This window comes from Palaemon carinicauda, chromosome 31 (assembly GCF_036898095.1).
Source record: "Palaemon carinicauda isolate YSFRI2023 chromosome 31, ASM3689809v2, whole genome shotgun sequence".
Lineage (NCBI taxonomy): Eukaryota > Metazoa > Arthropoda > Malacostraca > Decapoda > Palaemonidae > Palaemon > Palaemon carinicauda.
In genome coordinates, this window is record NC_090755.1 from 32,698,276 (window position 1) to 32,718,390 (window position 20,115).

The following is a 20,115-nucleotide window of genomic DNA, read 5'->3' on the forward strand; positions in this document are numbered from 1 at the left end:
CCTAAAAATTTCACATCACTCATATCGTTAATAAACTTAATTAAGAGTCATTGCACTAACAACCGGATTCTGTATATATAGTCCAAAAGCTATAACCTTTTCCACACTCAATACACTGTTCATTTTCAGGGATACACATCACTCACTATCAATAAATGTTGATCACAAAAACCACTGTCTATTTCAGTGTTATATATCACACTTATCACCATAGTGTCCAATACATACACACACACCGAACGACACAGAGAAGACCACCACAAGACTCCCCTGCGCAAACAAACAAACAAACTCGATGAAGCGTAATTATTAGCCTGAAAATACAGAATACCAGATTAGTGCCTATCTCTTTTCTTAGCTTATTATAAACCTTATCGTACCTGACACCTCTAAACCTTAGTAGATTAACCTTAACTCAGTCTAGAGTACCACTCATACACCAGCCTGTAGCGCCTAAAAAACGGCTGTGTTGTGCTACAGACCCGTGAGCCCATGACCCATCTAATTAATCAATCATTAGAAAGTACCAGTGATCACCCTCACCTTTTAACCTTAAAGATCCCATATAATATACCCAAAACATTATAGTCTTCTGTAAACAAACCATGATTAATAAATCTTGAATATACATTTACTTCTACTCACTACGTGCCCACTTCAACAGCACACACACCATAATTAGAACGATACAGATACTACATTTAATAACTGCATAGCCCTCTGTCAATAATCTAATATTCAACGCTGCGAGAGAGAAAATCGGCAACAATATTATCTTTTCCTGGGATGTGGGAAAATTCTAAATTCCATTCTTGCAGCATGAGACTCCACCTCATCAATCGTTGATTTTTATTCTTGTATCTGCTGATGAAGGTCAGGGGATTATGATCTGTCAAGACCTTAATAGGTGTATCTGAGGAGGAGAGATAAACCTGAAAATGATTAATAGCGAATATTAACGCAAGAGTCTCTTTCTCCACAGTTGAATACCTACGTTGGGCGGAGGACAATTTTTTTGAAAAGAATGCGACAGGATGAGAAACTCCCAGCTCGTCATTCTGCAACAACACCGCTCCTACACCAACGTCACTTGCATCCGTGGCAAGAGAAAAAGGAAGGTCAAAATCAGGAGCTCTCAAGACAGGGAAATTAATAAAAACTCTTTTTAAATTATCAAAAGCCCTTTGCGTTTCATCCGTCCAGACAAATGCTACCTTCTTTCTCAAGAGATTTGTTAACGGATCGGCTATATCCGAAAAATTCCTAACAAACCTTCGGTAATACCCACTCAAACCAAGGAATCTTCTGACATCCCTCCTACATTTAGGGACTACCATGTTTTCAATACTTTCGATATTGGCCTGCTTAGGAGCAACTTTACCATTACCAACCTCATGACCCAAATATACCACCTTCGCCTTTGCGAAATCGCTTTTCTTTAAATTAAATACCAAATTTGCCTTTTTCAACACCCTAATACGTTTTAAATGGGTTTCCCAATCATCGCTATAAATAACAATATCATCAATATACACAACACATCCTTCTAAACCATGGACTAAAGTATTCATTAACCTCTGAAAGGTGGCAGCCGCGTCCTTCATACCAAACGGCATAACTTTACATTGAAACAATCCCTGTGGTGTTACAAAAGCAGACAGGGCCCTTGCCCGCTTTGAAAGAGGAACTTGTCAATAACCCTTCAACAAATCGAATTTGCTAATGTATTTGGCCTTACCCATTCGATCAATACAATCCTCAATTCGAGGTAATGGATAACAATCAGATTTAGATAACTCATTCAACTTACGGTAATCAAACCATAACCTGAAATCACCGTCGGATTTCTTGACCAATACAACAGGTGATGACCAAGGACTTTGACTAGGTTCAATTAGGTCATGTTTTAGCATATAATCCACTTCCTTTGCTACAACCTCATTTTTTAAGGGATTCAACCTGTAAGGAGATTGTTTCACAGGAGTGGCTCTACCTACCTCTACATCATGTTCAAGGACCGAAGTCCTACATCCGAAAATAATTCTTTATAATTAGATACTAAATTTTTCAAAGACCTTTGTTCTTCCTTGCCTAAATGTGAAATTACTCCCGAAAAATTTTCCAAAGACTTTCTATTATCCGACCGCCATTCACATCCATTAAAACAATCATCATCAATACCCTCCCCCTCTGAAAAAGAAAAATGGTTATTGTTCTTAGAATCTACCGTATTCCCAATAGTTGCCACAGGAATGACTTTTTCCCTTTCCATATAAGCTTTCAACATATTTACATGGCACAGTTGAAAAGGTTTCCTTCTTTGGGGTGTCTCCACTAAATAGTTAACTTCACTTACTTTTTTCAAAATTTTCCAAGGACCTGAAAAAGAAGCTTTCAATGGATTCCCTGGGAAGGATAACAAAACCAATACTTTATCGCCTACCGCAAAGTCGCGTGCCTTGGACCTTCTATCAAAAAAGAACTTCATTCTTTTTTGGCTACATAATAAGTTTTCACCCGCTAATTTCCAAGCCTTGGTTAATTTATCGCCTAGATTAGACACATAATCCAATAAATTAACCTCAGGGACGTCTCCCTCCCAAGACTCACGAACCACATCAAGAGGACCTCGAACACAATGGCCAAACACAAGGTTGAAAGGCGAAAAACCTAAAGACTGACTTGGGACAGAACGAAAAGCGAACAACAAATAAGGTAATTCCTTATCCCATTCAGAACCATTAATCAAACAATATTTCTTTACCATAGATTTCAGGGTCTGATGAAATCTCTCCAGAGCTCCCTGACTTTCTGGATGATATGGAAAAGAGGTCACATGTTTTATATTCAACTCTGCCATTTTATCTCTGAAATACCTGCAAACAAAATTAGAACCACAATCCGATTGAATAATTTTAGGCATCCCAAACCTGGTAAAAAAGTCAATTAGTACATCTACAATTTTAACACTTTTTATCGTACGTAGTGGTATGGCCTCGGGATATCGAGACATCCTATCCATGATTGTCAAAATATACTCATTACCACTACGCGTCTTCGGTAATGGTCCAACCACATCAATAATGACTTCCTTAAAAGGTTCGGAAACTACAGGAATAGGACATAGAGGCGATTTTGGAATCCGCTGATTGGGTTTACCGACCCTCTGGCACACATCACAACTATTGACAAACTTCTTTACATCTGCCTTCAACTTCGGCCAATAATAATTCCCTAACAATTTGCAAGAAGTTTTATGAATTCCAAAATGGCCGGCCAAACCACTTTCGTGCGCCAATGACATTAACTCCTTCCTGTAACCAAAGGGAACCATTATCTGTTTCACAATTTCATGATCAACATTATCCACCCCCATAGGCCTACTCAACCTATATAAAATATTATTAATTATCTTAAATTTGGGACCAGTCAAATCAGACACCTCCCCTGACTCGATAGGGAGTTCCCGAAACTCCTTTTTCTGCTCTTTGATTAGCTCTTCAGTAGTCCAATTTAACGTGTCCGTTACCATTCCAAGATCTACAGCTAGGCTATCACTACGATCTAAACTACTTAAATCTACATCAATTGTTGACTCTGCAGCGTCAACAATTCTAGCACTAGAACGAGTAACTGCTGCTACTTCACTATCAGGGTTTATCAATATCGGACAATTATTATTCTTCATAGCCACATCATTCCCTATCACAACATCAACCTCCTTAACCGGGAATTTATCTACTATGGCCAATTTCAAATTCCCTGCAAAGGAAGGGCAGATTAAATTAAAATTTTCAATAGCATACGACTTTACAGTATCAGGAAAACCAGCCAATAACACAAATTCCCCACTTTTCGGTACAAAATTACAAGGTAATGCCTCCCTTAGAATCAAAGACTGAGCTGCACCGGTATCACGCAAAATACGTACTCGTCTTTTCTCGGACGAATTGGCGAAGGAGACACTACCGGACAAATATCTGTCAAAACAACCAGGTAGTCATTGATCAGCGGACGTTGTTGGGGTCGGTTCTCTCTCTCTCTCTCTTCCACACCCATCACTGGTCTAACATTAGCATTTTGGGATTTTCTAAACGCATAACACATGCTCTTTACGTGCCCCTTCTTATTGCAAAAGAAGCACGTCAATGTTTTCAATTTCTCTGGATTATATGTATTTTGCCTATTACCTCTGTTAGGAGAAAAATTATTATTAGCATTACCCTGATTATTACCCTGATTATTATTACTTCCGTGATTATTTCTGTTAAACACCTTAGCATTATTATTCGGATTAGCATTATTATTCCTACCCATCTTAACCCAACTAGACTTCACATTTGTCGTTACTCCCCCTAACTCACTCTTATGAGACAAGCAATATTCGTCACTAGCGATGGCTACCTCCTGAACGGTCTCGAGTTTTAACTCTTCGAGGTGGACCTTCAGTTTATCCGGGGCACACCTCTTAAACTCCTCCACCAACATTAACTCTTTCAATCTCTCAAAATCTCCCACCTCCTTGGACTTGAACCAATCACTAGCATACTGTTCCTTCACCCTGGCAAATTCAACAAAAGTTTGTTCCCTACATTTTTCTAAGTTCCGGAAGCGTTGCCTATAAGCTTCAGGGACTAACTCATAGGCCTTCAAGACAATAGCCTTTACACTCTCATAATCTGCTGATAGAGCCTCCTCCAGCGTTACATATACCCTCTGAGCTCTTCCAACCAATTTACTTTGTATAAGAGTGGTCCAATACTCTTGGGGCCACTCCAACCTTGCTGCAATCCTCTCAAATGACACAAAAAACTCTGCTACATTATTCTCTTCAAATTTAGGTACAAATTTGAGAGCCTGCGCTAAATTAATAGCAGGCGTTACTAACCTATTTGGGGAATGGGCGGGGGAAAAAGAAACCGAGTTTCTCATAGCAATCTCATGCTGCCTCTCCTTTTCTCTTTCCCCTGCCTTAAACTTTTCCATTTCAAATTCCATTTGTCTCAGGGCAATTTGCCTATCCAAAATTTCTACAGACAATACTTTATCAGGTTTCACCTCTTGTTCCCCACCTGTCTTTACAGTTTTAACATAATCATAAATTTGCAATTGCAATACACCCTTTCTTATAGACACATCATATTCCAATTCAAAATGTTCTGCTACAATTTCCAAGTCTTCCCTATTTAACTCTGCCAACCTCTCTTGCCACCCCTCTCCTCTAAGGAGTTCGAATACATTAACAGCCATGATCACTTATTCACACAAAACACTAAATTTACATAAAACAACACCGAGGAGGTGAAAATACACTGCCTGAAAAAAAAATGACCCCAAGAATTAACTTTGCACAAACACAGGTGAATACTCAGGAATGAAAGATCCTGTCACGGTCGCCACTTGTGATGGCTGGCTTTGACCACCACTCAAAACACTACACTTATCAAATAGTATTCACCATCATACAGTACTAAGTCCACTAAAGGTGGAATAGTAACCAAACATCAATACGAGTGCAAAGTCAACTCAAGGGGACAAAGAAAATACCACAAAAATTTCCTTAATTTTAATACATAATAACTAGACAGAAATAACACCTGAACCACAATAATACATTAATAAATGATACACACTCAATCTTAACTCCCTGTAAAAGAAAACAATTACACAATTACAGAAAGGTCATCAACACATGCATACTAAATGGAGAGAGGGTCCAGAAAGGAGAAGGCCAACGAAAAGTGAGAACATCCTAACAAATACAAACTAAATATCCCTATCAAATTGACGATGGCTGGTTTGATTGAAAGGCTTTCACAAGCTCCACTAATGACGTCAGCTGACTATCATAGGTCGTGATCACGATACTTAAGCAGGTATAAATATTATTACCTTGGGACAGAGAGGTCCCCTTGGCTTTTACTGAACCAAGGGCAGTACACAAAATGTAAGACGATATGGGTCCTTGCTGCAGAGAAAGGATATCCAAAAAGCTAAATAGCTTCACACTGTAGCTCTGCAATGGTGAGGAGTAAATATAGTTCCCACAGCAATCGTCGCGCCCTTCAAAGTTGGAGGCTCAGAAACACACTAAGGAACCATCCTCAAAAAAAGCCCCTCCAAAACTCCGTTCACGCAGGAGCGCAACCACGTAACCCACACCACTTGAAAATATAAAACAGCCGTTAGTCCATTATAAACACTAACATAACCACCAGTGAAAAGACAAACTATTAAAGAAGGTAAACAATAAGTCTACAGTATATTTAACCTTATACATCTATAAAAACTTAAATAATTTAGAAATATATAGCAATAATGTTACAATATATATATATATTTATATATATATATATATATATATATATATATATATATATATATATGTATATATATACATATATATGTATATATATATATATATATATATATATATATATATATATATATACATATATATATATATATATATATATATATATATGTGTGTGTGTGTGTGTGTGTGTGCACATAAAGCATTTCAACTTAATATTTGGTAGCTGGATTTACAATTAAACTATCCCGAAATGTCACCCAATGGGAAGCTACTGGCTACTGCTCACCCCAGACCTCTAAGCTGGTGGGCCTGGGGGCGCAAATTAAAATATTAACCTAGGGCGCAAGAAACTCTAGAGCCGCCCTTCTTATAATATCAATCGCATAAATATTATACAGTAGGAAGCCGCCGGAGGGAACTTCCATCAGGACGACATGGCTATCTCACCCAAAAATGGTTATCTCACACAAAAATAGATTTTTCCTACATCAAAATCTGTTTAAAACTAAAGGATTATTGGAATTAAAAACTTTCTAACGCTTGTAGGGCACTTCTTGCATCACTAAAATTGGTAAAATTGCCCTCGTCTTGTAATGCTAATTTCTTGATAGCGGTTAGTATGCCGTATAGTTCGGCTGTTTACTCGAATACGGAAACTGTTAGAGGAAGTGCACCTTTACAATTAAAAGCATTACTATATACTCTAAATCCAATGCCAGCATCGGATTTGGAACCATAAGTATATATAAAAGTTGACTCCTTATGTTCTGCAACATATTCCATAAAAAGAAACCTGGTTTCTGTGTCAGTCATATTCTTTTTAACGCCAATAAAATATTTAAAAAAGATACCTCTGGTAATTTCCATGGAGGCATTGACGATACCTTAAATGGATGCACCTTACTTGTAACTGTATCAAAACTGTCTATCAATTGTTTCACCCGAAAACCATAAGGTTGAGGGGTTTTGGGTGCATCTCAAAGTATGTTGAGTGCTTTACAAAGCTTGCAGTCTGACAGGCTAAAGAATTAGGAAGCCTTTGCAACCTAAACCATTACCGAATAATAGAAGACTTTCGGTAAAGGTCCAACGGTACTTCTCCAGCGTCAACGAGGAGCCTTGGATTAGGTGAAGTTTCAAAGGCTCCTGTTGCCAATCTGATACCAGTATGGTGTATAAAATCTAAAATCTTTAGTCGACTTGGAGTGGCTAAGGAGTAAATCTCATACCCATAACTAATTTTGGAAAAGAATTTAGGCCTAGTACAACTTTAAAATAGTTTTGCAGTCTGCCCTCCCATGATCTATGGGGCAAAACTTTTAAAAGCTTCAAGGCATCAAGACATTTTACTTTTATTCATTTCAAGTGAGGAACCCATGTCAACCTACAATCAAATATCAAGCCTACAAACCTAGCTTCATTTACACATGGGATCCGTTGACCTTTGATGTACATATCTGGGTCTGGATGTACTCCCCGAATATGACAGGAATGGACAACAGTAGTTTTGCTTGTCGAAAACTTAAACCCATACATATCAGCCCACTGAATAATTTTGTCAATTAAGAGTTGCAGTTTTCTCTCAACCATTGAAATTCTAGCTCCAGCAAATGGTATGGAATGATCATTAACGAATAGTGTTGAGAGAATATCTTGAAGAATAACTAAGGATATCCCACTAATAGCAAGTTATAAGGTTACACTTTGCCCACTACCCTGGGGAACTCCTTTTTCCTGACATTTTCTCTCCAATAGAGTTTCCCCCACTCTCACTTGAAAAAAAATGTATGTGGAATAAAGGATTGAATGAACAATGGTAGTTCTCCTTGTAATCCCAAATTATGAATGGTTTCAAGTACACCATATCTCCATGCTGTATCATATGCCTTTTCAAGTTAAAAAAAAAAAAAACTTACATGGTGTTATTCGGAATCAAAGGCTTCACAAATAGAGGACTCAAATTGTATCAACACATCAGACGTTGCGTGCATTTTTCTAAATCCACACCGGATAGGTGATAATATGCCCTTCTTTCCCAGGTATCAAATCAGTCTTGCATTGACCATCTTCTCCATGATCTTGCATAAGCAAGATGTTAATGTAATAGGTCGATAGTTTGCTGCTAAAACTTATTCTTACCGGGTTTTCAAAAGGCTAAAAACAATGGCTAGTTCTCAAACACATAGATAACTATGATCATGACATATTCTGTTAATAATGCTTAAAATAAATAACTTTGTATTAACAGGTACATGTTATACATTGCACATGAAATTCCATCGGGTCCAGGGGCTAAGTCATTACACGTAGCAAGTGCAGAATCAAACTCTCTGTAAAAGAATTGCATGACTCTTCCCTTCCTGTTGCAAAATTAAAAATTTAATTTTCTTCAATGGTCCTAAACTGGTGACCAGAAGTTGCTTCACACTTGCATGATACATTTGAGAAATGATCAGCCAGGGCATTGCTAACCTTCGTTGATCCAGTCACATACTGATCATTCACCTTTAATACTGGTGGTGGGTTGGGGGTGAATTTGCCTGCTATCTTTTTTACTTTCCTCCACACAGAAGATGGTGGTGCTCAGCTGTTAATGGAGGAAGAAGGAGATACCCAAGACTGGCGCCCAGCTTCTTTCATGGCACGACGGAACTGCGCAATCGAGTTAGAGATCTTCTTGTGGCTCTGCGCAGAGCAGTTAGTTCTGAAAACTACCAGGGGACTGGTCGTCGTTTGAACAACCCTGTGGTTTTTAGAACTGAATTGACTCCTGCTGTATGAAGAGCTCCATTCAGTAAGTCTATGGCATCATCAAAACTTTCAAACTGTTTTGCATTCTCCTCAATTTTGCTTAGCTCACAAAATTTATATCAGTCTGCCTTGTCAAGATTCCATCGTGGAGATCTTTGTAAAGGTGGACCATTGTTGGTGTTTATAATGATTGGTGCTTGATCATTAGTATTCTAATCATCTACTATTCTTCAATTCAAATCAAAAAGGAAATTAGAGCTTATGATTGATAAGTCAATGCATGACAAGGTACCTGTCTAGACATGAATGTGTGTTAGCTTTCCTGTATTAATTAAGGAGTCCGACATCTTCATTTTCCACAATTGATGATATAATATTGCCCCTAATGTTTGCTAAAATATCACTCCATAAAGGATGTCTACCATTCAAATCTCCAAGTAGAAGAAAGGGTTGAGGGAGTTGTTGAATCACCTCTACTAAATTATCATACAAAATTGTTATCATTTGGAGGCAAGTACATAGAATAAATTGTGTATTTTCTCCCTATATCAATCTGTACAACCACTGCCTGCAGAGGTGTATGAATGGACAAAGATATTTGGGGAACATCTCAACGAACGTATTTGAGACTTTTGCCATGGCTTCCTACTCGGTGGTCATATGGTGTCCTATAACTAATATATTCACGAGGACAAGGAGTATTATGATCAAGTTTGCTCTCCTGTAGACATGTAAATATGGGGGAGTGCTCATGAATGAGATCAGGACGACATGGCTCGAGCCCAAAAACGGATTTTGACGTAGGAAAAATCTATTTTTGGGTGAGATAGCCATGTCGTCCTGATGACCCACCTGTTACATTGTCCCTCCCCGATGCCTCGTTGGATGCCTCTTCTCACAGTAGTTATGCTGCTATGTGGAGTGAGTTTATCAGAGATGAACAGTACTATGAAGGGAGAGGATATGTAACAGCTCCTCACTTATCCTCCTCCTTAGATTCCTAGACTGGGTTAAGTCTGTTTGGGGTACAAATATCTATGGTTATCTTCGGATACGTCCCTGATTATACACGATATCTTAGGATAGTCATTTCGGGGGTTAGAACCCCGTGATACTTGATGGTAACTCTTGTAATATCACTCGCAGAAATATTATACAGTAGGAAGCTGCCGAAAGGAACTTCCATCAGGACGACATGGCTATCTTACCCAGAAATAGATTTTTCCTACATCAAAATCCGTTTTATAGGGTATTTACACACAATATTTACAAAGGTAAAAAGAGTGCTACAAGCATTTTAGGACGTTATCCTTACAACTACTCCCCCCAAGACAATTATTAAAAAGGGAAAATTTTTTAAAGATTGTATGAAAAGGACATAGATGGATCAACATAAATATGCATTTTAATCTCTATAGCAAGACGGGAGTTGCAAGCTGCCTCTTTGTCGGGACACTAGGACCAGAGGGCTGTTAAAGTGGATATGCGGTTGCAGGATGCGACCCTGGTGGGGAGAACCAGGGGGTTCCACTGCTGGTTGTGGTTTCTTTGAACCGCATCTGGTTGGGCTTCTTGCATCCTCTTTTTGTTTGTTTTGGGGAGGCACTCGTGGACGCCGCCCTTGCTGCTCGTGTACGTCGATGTCAATTTCTGTATATGCAGGCTTTAATCTATCCACGGTCAGCCAGTCTTCTGCTCCGTGGGCCATGATTTTAAATGCCTTCTTCATCCTTTCCAGCACCCAATAGGGCCCTGTGTAAAGATGTGAGAGCGGGAGTCGGTGATCGTCCTGCCTGATGAAGACGTAGGGGCAGGTATCCAGCGAGGCAGGCCTGAAATGCTTTGTTCTATCCGTGTAAAATTTGTGGCAGGGCGTGAATTTTCGTGCCCTTTCCCGTAGCTGGGCGAGGCTGATGTCTTCGGTGTCTGGATTGGAGGGGAAGAACTCGCCAGGTACCACGAGTGTTTCCCCATAGACTTTTTCTGCTGAAGAGGCATTGCCGTTTGCTTTCGGGGCCGTTTGAAGACCGAGGAGGACCCAGGGAAGTTGTTTGACCCAATGCTTGTCTGTGCATTGGGACATTAAGGTTGCCCTCAGGGACCGGTACCGTTGGCTGAAAGGTTGTAGGCAGTTGTGCTGTGCAGTTTGGTCCCCATTAGGCGGGCGAGAGATGCCCACAGGTCCGAGATGAAAGCGGTGCCTCTCTCGGTTGTTACGTCGTTCGGAACACCAAAACGGCTGACCCACCTGAAGAGAAGGGCCTGGGCATAGGCGTCCGATGATGCTTCGGTGACAGGAGTCGCCTCTGGCCACCTCGTTGAATGGTCGATGATTGTGAGGAGGTACCTTGCTTCACCCAAGGGTGGTAAGAGTTCCACGATGTCGACATAGATGTGTCCGAACCGTCGTTTGGATTGAGGGAAACTGCCGACTCCTGACTCGGTGTGACAGCCGACCTTGCTGGTTAGGCAGGCCATGCATGCACGTGCCCACTCTCATGCATCCTTCCTGATCCCTGGCCACACAAACTTGATGAGGGGTGCGAAAGGAAGTGGATGACGTCGAATACCAGCTTTTGTCTTGATGGAGGGATGAAAGGTCGAGGGCGGCCTGTGCTTGTATTGCAGAGCAGAGTGGGGCCGTTGGGATGTAACTTGACATCCTTTCATTGAAGGGAGGTCGAGGAGGACCTTGCATCTGCTGTGGCAGAGTCGGCCGTTTGTTCCCGGGCAATGTCCTCGTAGTCTACCCAAATGTGTATGGAGTTGATACTGATTCTTGACAGAGCGTCAGCCACCGGTTTCTTTCTCCCTGGGATGTAGCTGATAGTACAGCCGAACTTGGTGATGCCCGCCAGATGTCGTTGCTGTCGGGCGGATCATACGTCCCCAGGCTTGGTGAAAGCGTGAACCAGAGGCTGGTGGTCCGTCTGGATTGTGAATGAGGTTCCCTCCAGCAAGTATTTGAAGTGTCTGACGGTGTGGTACACTGCCAGAAGCTTGCAGTCGAAAGAGCTGTGGCGAATCTCGAGTAGTTTTAACGTCCTGCTGAAGAAGGCAAGTGTTTGGGGCACGTCATTGATCACCTGGCATCTGTAGTTAACCTTAGGGGGGCCCCGGGGTCCTAGTAGGGCAGCACTTTGGCCTTGCCGAGGGTAATCTTTGTTTGGGTGAAGGCTTCTTGTTAAGGGGGAACCCCGCTGTAGCTTCTTCGGTTTCCCCTTCAGGACGTTGAGAAGGGGGGTCATCACGCTGGCGATGTTGGGTATGAACCTCAAGCAGTTGTTCGCCATGCTGATGAATTCCTGGAGAGACTTCACAGAGGTTGGGGTCAGGAACTTGTTTATGGAATCCACCTTCGACATCACGGGGTGTAGAAAAATGCACATCCGTGTGCATTTTATTATTTTGTATAGTATATGAATTGTTTGGTTGTGATAAATTTCTATGTTTAAGTTGTTTGCTCGGGAATGGTTTGGTTCCTTTTTTTTTTGTTGAAAAAGCAAATGCATCTACTTAGCATACCTTAAACTACCTCTTGGGACAATTTCAAAGCAAGAAACAAGCCATTCTTGAGCGATATATTTAAGTTTTACCAGGTTGTTCGCAGCTTGACACAAGGCAGGGAAAACCGTTGTCGGCGGTGAATAATCTGAAGAAGGCAGTATGGAGAGGCCAGCGTAAGAAGCGCAGCAAGGCAGTCTTCTCCTCAATTTGAAGAAATTTTTTGGCAGCCAAGAGATAATGTCTGTCATTCATTAGTGTAAAATCGGTGGCTCTGGACTTAGCCGCTCATGGATCACATCATCGTCTGACCACCTTATACTACTCAAGAGCTCAAATAGAAGACTACCATCATCACCTTACCTTCGTCACTGCTTTTCTATGGACCTAAAAGACTGGCTATATGTTGAGGTAAGGTTTGCATTAAGTACGATGCATTTGCTTTGTGAACTTTCAACTATAGTTACGGTTTTATAACCTTTTGTCTTGCAACCAAACTCATATATATATAATAAAGTCTGAAGGGTCTCTTTTTAAGTTTCAAATTTGATCTTGACATTTATATTAGGATTTTCAAATCGTTTATTGATCTAGGTTTTGTATTTTCCATAGATTAATATTAAAAGTTCGTTTGTTTTCCTAGATTTCGCATATATGCACATTGTTATGTTTGTAGGCCCTGACGTTTCCAATTTATAATTTTTCGTGCTATCGGATGTTTCGAAAATTGAGGGGTAATAGTGCGTACCAAATGCAGTTTCTCTGGCGGAGAGAAAGTCCACGCTAAGTTTTTCCGAGATTTGAACTGATCAGGATCATCATATACGCCAGTCATTCTTCGGATTGTAAATTGTCATAAATTTACCGTTTAATTGTAAATTAAATTAATTTTTTTATGACTTATAATTTTGCTTCTCCTTAATTCATGTTACATTGCCCTCTCAAATATTGCTTTTCGAAAACGGGGCGCATGTCCCTTTTTGAGAGTTTATACCCCAGGAACTCCTCCTTCTCAGCCCAGAAAGTGCATTGGTCGAAGCGTACCACGAGGCCATTCTCCTGCAGTCACTTCAGAGCTGTCCTCACGTGCCCCAAGTGTTCCTCCCGCGTCTTGGAGAACATGAGGATGTTGTCGACGTAGACGGCATGGAAGGGAAGGTCCCCCAAAATGCTGTCCATCAGACGCTGGAAAGTCGCCCCAGCGTTCTCAGGCCGAACGTCGAATAGGAAAAAACGTAGGAACCGAAGGGGGTGATGATGGCCGTCTTTCGGATATTGTCGGGGTGCGTGGGGACTTGAAAATAGGACTTTAAAAAGTCCATCTTGGAGAAAATAGTGGCCCCGTGGAGGGCTCCAGTTAGATCCTGCATGTTGGGCAATAGGTAGCGTTCAGGTATCGTGGCCAGATTGAGGCATCTATAATCCCCGCAGGACCTCTAACTCCCGTCGGGCTTCTTGACCATGTGCAGCGGAGAGGCCCATAGGCTGGGCGCCTTTTTGCAGATTCCCCTGCGCTCCATCTCCTGGAAGGCGTGCTTGGTATCCTGAAGCTTCTGCAGAGGGAGGCGTCGGAACCTGCAGTGGGTTGGGGCGCCAGTCATAAAGATATGGTGGAATATCCCATGCTTGGTGGGGACGCCCTCCAGTTGGCGGAGCTCAGGTTTAAAAACCTCCGTGAATTCCTGCAGCAATTGGCCATATTTGTGGGGCATGACTGAGCACACCCTGGGGAGGCTGGGCCCACTGGAGAGATGGTGGGACCGGTAGGTCCCCTGGTCCACTAGTCGTTTGCGACGCACGTCTACCAGCAGTCTGTGGTGAGCGAGAAAGTCGACTCCCAGGAGGGGCCCCTTGACGTCTGCGATCAGGAAAGCCTAGCTGTAGCTCCGGCCAATAATGAATATCTTCAGTGTCCTTGTCCCGTAACAGGTGATGGGGCTGCCGTTCGCGGCAACCAAGGTGGCCCTGTCATCTGATGGGAGGCCGTGGTCGTCCTTCGGGGGCAGGATATTTGACACTGTAGCACCTGTATCCACCAAGAACCTTTTTCCTGAGTTGACATCGAGGATGTAGATGCCCGTGTGATCAGGCCTCACCTGCTCCATGGTTGCTTGTAGGCGTGGTTGCCCACCTAGGTTTTTGGATGGGCAAATGGTTGGACACACTTCCGCGCCTCTTTCCCCCAGACTTGGTGGAAGTAGCACTATCTGGGAAGGTCAGGGCCCTTGTGGTAGTGGTCCTCTTGTCATTGCCCTTGCTCCTGTTGACGACGCTGCTACTGTTGGTGCAGTGGGGGCCGTGGGTGGGAGTATTTGGATCTTCCGTCATGGATCATGTTGACCCCTACATTGCCTGGTTCTGCCGGGTACTCATCTGTCTCCTCCGTGACGGGGTTAACGGAGGTGGTGGCAGCGTATCTGGCAGCCTGTGCTGCCAGGTGGAGTTTGTCGGCCTTTGCGACCAACTGACATTTCCAGGTCCTCGGTGCCCACCAGCTGAGTGCGGATGCTTAGGGGAAGGCGACAAAGAAAAATCTCCCTTGACAGGCTTATCTCCCTGGGCCGTCCATCACCGTTGAGCTCGTTCAGCTGGAGGAGGTCCAACAGTTCGTTGCGAGCCCAAGCAATTTGTCGAAATTGCCGTCGTGAGTCCGTTAAGGGAAACTCCCAAAATAACTTGCGCAGTGATGAGTCCGTTAATAGCGTTGAGGCGAATGGAGTCGGGAGCCCAAACGATTTGTAGAAATTGCCGTAGTGAGTCTCTTGAGGGAAACTCCATACCAAACTTTTCTGACGCCAAAACGCAAAATAACTTGCGCTGTGATGAGTCCGTTAATGGTGTTGAGGTGGATGGAGTTGCAAGCCCAACTGATTTCTTTGGAAATCGCCATTGTAAGTCGTTTAGGGGAAAACACAGAGGCCACCAGTTGTGAGGTATGAGAAATAGACCATAGTCGAGTGATGCTTTATTTCCAAGACATGTCAAATACCTGTACGGACAGAATTGTACTGACCCTGGGTAAGTGACTGTATGACCGCGAACAGGTGAGAAATGCAGGGCATTTGTGTTTTTTTATATTGACTTTATGGTTAATATAAGAGCCCAAGCTTGATATAAAACAATAAGTCGTACATAAAAATGAAGGGCAGGTGATTCTGGACCTAAATGCATAAACAATATTTATAGAGTATTTACACAGATTATGTACAAAGGTAAAATAAGATCGCTACAAGCGTTGTAGGACGTTGTATTTACACTCCTCTGTTCTTGGAAATCGTACATGGATTTGCTGGAATATTTTCTGTTAGACCATGGATCACATCCCTCACAAATTAACATCTCTAAATTCTCCTCTGATCTGCAAAATGGTACGTGAATGTGCTAGAAAGATCTCTGCTGCACCATGGCCCAAGGGTCAAATCACTTGCAAATTATCATCTCTCTTTTGGCTCCTTTGTTCTCGGAAATGGTACAAGGATGTGCTCGATTTGTCTCTGCTTCGTCATGTGTCATATCACTTGAAAATTAATATCTTTAGCATTTTTCCTCTGTTCTGGAAAATGGTAAATAGATGTACTGCAATGGTCTGTGCTCCACTATGGTTCACATCATTTGCAAATTAACATCTCCCTCATTTCTCTACCGTTCTAGGAAATGGTACATAAATGCGCTGTAATAGTGTCACCTCCTCCATAGTTCACATCATTTGTAAATTAACATCTATCTCATTGCTCTCTGTTCTGGCAAATAGTACATGGATATGCTAGAATGGCCTTTGCTCCGCCATGATTCACATCAATTGCAAATGAACATCTCTCTCATTGCTTCTCTCTTCTGGGAAATGGTACATGGATATACTAGAATGGTTTCTGCTCAACCATGGGTCATATCCCTCGCAAATAAAAATCTCTCATTTCTCCTCTAATCCTGGAAATGGTACATGGATGTACTGGAATGGTCTCTGTTCTTCCATAAGTCACATCACTCGCTAATCAAACATCTCTCTCATTGCTCCTATGTTCTGGGAAATGTTACATGGCTGTGGTGGAAAGGTCTCTGCTGTGCCATGGCCCATGGGCCACATCACTCGCAAATAAACATCACTCTCATTGCTCCTTTGTTCTTGGAAATGGTACATGAATTTTCTGGACTGGTCACTGCTCCACCATGGGTTACACCACTCTCAAATTAACATCTCTCACATTGCTACTCTGTTCCAGCAAATGATACATGAATTTGCTTGAATGGTCTTTGCTACGCCATGAGTCACATCACTTATAAAATAACATCTCTCTCATTGCTTCTCTCTTCTGAGAAATTGCAAATGGATGTGCTGGAATGGTCTCTGATCCACCATGGGTCCCATCCCTTGCATATAAAAATCTCTCTCATTTCTCCTCTGTTCTGGGAAATGGTACATGGATGTGATGGGAAGGTTTCTGCTCTGCCATGGGTCACATCACTCATAAATTAGCATCTCTCTAATTGCTCCACTGTTGTGTGAAATAGTACAAGTATGTGCTGAATGGTCCCTGCTCCACCATGGGTTACATCTCTAGCAAATTAACATCTCTCATTGCTTCTCTGTTTTCGGAAATGGTACATGGATGTGCTGGAATCGCCATTGCTTCACCATGGATTACATCATTTTCAAATTAACATCCCTCTCATTGCTCCTCTTTTGTGAGAAATGGTACATGGATGTGCTAGAATGGTCTTTGTTCTATCATGGTTCAAATCACTTGCACATTAACATCTGTCTCATTGCTGTCTTGTCCTGGGAAATAGTACATGGATGTTCTGGAATATTTCTGCTCTATCATGGTTCACATCACTCGCAAATCAACATCTCTCTCATTGCTCCTCTGTTCTGGGAAATGGTACAGGGATCTGCTGGAATGGTGTCTGCTCTCCCATGGGTAACATCACCTGCAAATTTACATCTCTCTCATTGCTCGTTTCTTCTCGGAAATGGTACATGGATTTTCTAAAACAGTCTCTACTTCGTTAATGGTTACATCATGCCCAAATTAACATCTATCCCATTGCTCCTCTGTTCTGGGAAATGGTATATGGATGTGATGGAATGGTTTCTGCTCGGCCATGGTTCGCATCACTCGCAAATTAACGTCTCTCATTGCCACTCTGTTCTGGAAAATGGTACATTTATTTGATAGAATTGTCTAAGCTGCACCATAGGTCACATTATTTGCAAATTAACATCTCTCTCATTGCTTCTCTATTCATGTAAATGGCACATGAATGTGCTAGAATGGTCTCTGCTCTACCATGGTTAACATCACTCGCAAATCAACATCTCATATTGCTCTCTTGTTCTGGAAAATTGTCCATGGATGTGCTTGAATCGTCTCTACTCTGCCATGGTTCCCATCACTTGCAAATTAACATCTCTCTCTTTGCTCCTCTGTTTGGGAAATGGAACATGGATCTCTTGGAATGGTCTCTGCTCTGCCATGGGTCGCATCACTTGCAAATTAATATCTCTCTCATTGCTGCTCTGCTGTTCTCTTCTTGGAAATGGTACATGGATTTCCTGGAATGGTCTCTGCTTTGCTGATGGCCAGATCACTCACAAATTAGCATCTCGCTCCTTGCTCCTCTGTTCTGGGAAATGGTACATAGATGTGCTGGAAAGATCTCTGCTCCACCATGGTTCACATCACTTACAAATTAACAAAGCTCTCTCATTGCTCCTCTCTTCTCGGAAGTGGTACATTGATTTTCTGGAATGGTTTCTGCTCTACCATGGTTCACATCATTCACAAATTAACATCTCTGTCATCTGCTCCTCTGTTCTGGGAAATGGTATATGGATGTGCTGGAAAGGTCTCTGCTCCGCCATGGCCCATGGATCATATTACTCGCAAAGAAGCATCTCTCCCACTGCTCCTTTGTTTTTGGAAATGGTACATGGATTTGGTGGAATGGTCTCTGCTCCGCTATAGGTCACATCACTAGCAAATTAACATACCTCTCATTGCTCCTCTGTTCTGGTAAACAGTACATGTATGTGTTTGAATGGTCTATGGTCCGCCATAAGTCACATTACTTGCAAATTAACATCTTTCTCATTGCTTCTCTCTTCTGGGAAATGGTACATGAATGTGCTGGAATGGTCATAGCTCCACCATGTATTACATCATTCTCAAATTAACATCTCTCTCATTGCTCCTTTGTTCCTGGAAATGGAACATGGATGTGCTGGAATGGTCTCTGCCACACCATGGGTCACATCACACGCAAATTAACCTCTTTCTCATTGCTTCCCTGTTCTGGGAAATGGTGCATGGATATGCTGGAATTGTCTCTGCTCTGCAATGGGTAACATCACTTGGAAATTATCATCTTTCTCATTGCTCTTCTTTTCTGGGAATTGGTACATGGATGTGCTGTAATGGTCTCTGCTAAACCATGTTTCTTATCATTCGCAAAATAACATCTCCCTCATTGCTCATCTGTTCTAGGAAATGGTACATGGATGTTCTGGAAGGGTATGTCTCTGCTCAACCATGGGTATCATCACTCGCAAATTAATATCTCCCTCATTGCCCATCCGTTCTGAGAAATTATATATGGATTTGCTGAAATGGTCTCAATTCCACCTTGGATTATATCACTCGCAAATAAACATCTCTCTCATAGCTCCTTTGTTCTTGGAAATGATACATGGATGTGCTGGAATGGTCTCTGTCCCAACATGGATCATATTTCTTTGAAATTAACATCTCTCTCATTGCTCATTTGTTCTGGGAAATTGTTCGTGGATATGCTTGTATGGTCGTTGCTACGCCATGAGTCTAATCACTTGCAAATTAACATCTCTCTCATTGCTCTTCTGATTTGGGAAATGAAACATGGATGTGCTAGAATTGTCTCTGTTCTGCCATGGGTTACATCACTTGCAAATTAAAATATTTCTCATTGCTCCTATGTTCTGGGAAATGGTACATGGATGTGTTCGAATTGTTTTTGCTCTGCTATGCGTCACATCACTTTCAAATTAACGTCTTTATCATTGCTTTTCTTTTCTGGGAAATGGTATATGGATGTGCAGGACAGGAACAGTTTCTCCTTCATCATGTTTCACATCATTTGCAAATTTATCTCCCTCATTGCCCCTCTGTTCTGGAAAATGGTACATGGATGTTCTGGAATGGTCTCTGCTCCAACATGGGTCACATCACTTACAAATTACCATCTCTCTCATTCCTCCTATGTTCTGGGAAATGGTACATAGATGTGCTAGAATGTTGTCAGCTCTGCCTTGGGTCACATCACTCGCAAATAAACATCTTTCTCCTTGCTTCTTTGTTCTGTGAAATTGTATATAATTTAGATGTGCTGGAATGATCTCAGCTCCGTCATTGTTCACATCCCTTGCAATTTGCCATCTGTCTCATTGCTCCTCTGTTCTGGGAAATGGTAGATGGATGTGCTGGAATAGTCTATGCTTCACCATGGGTCACATCCCTCAAAAATAAAAATCTCTCATTTTTTCTCTGTCCTTGATGTGCTGGAATGGT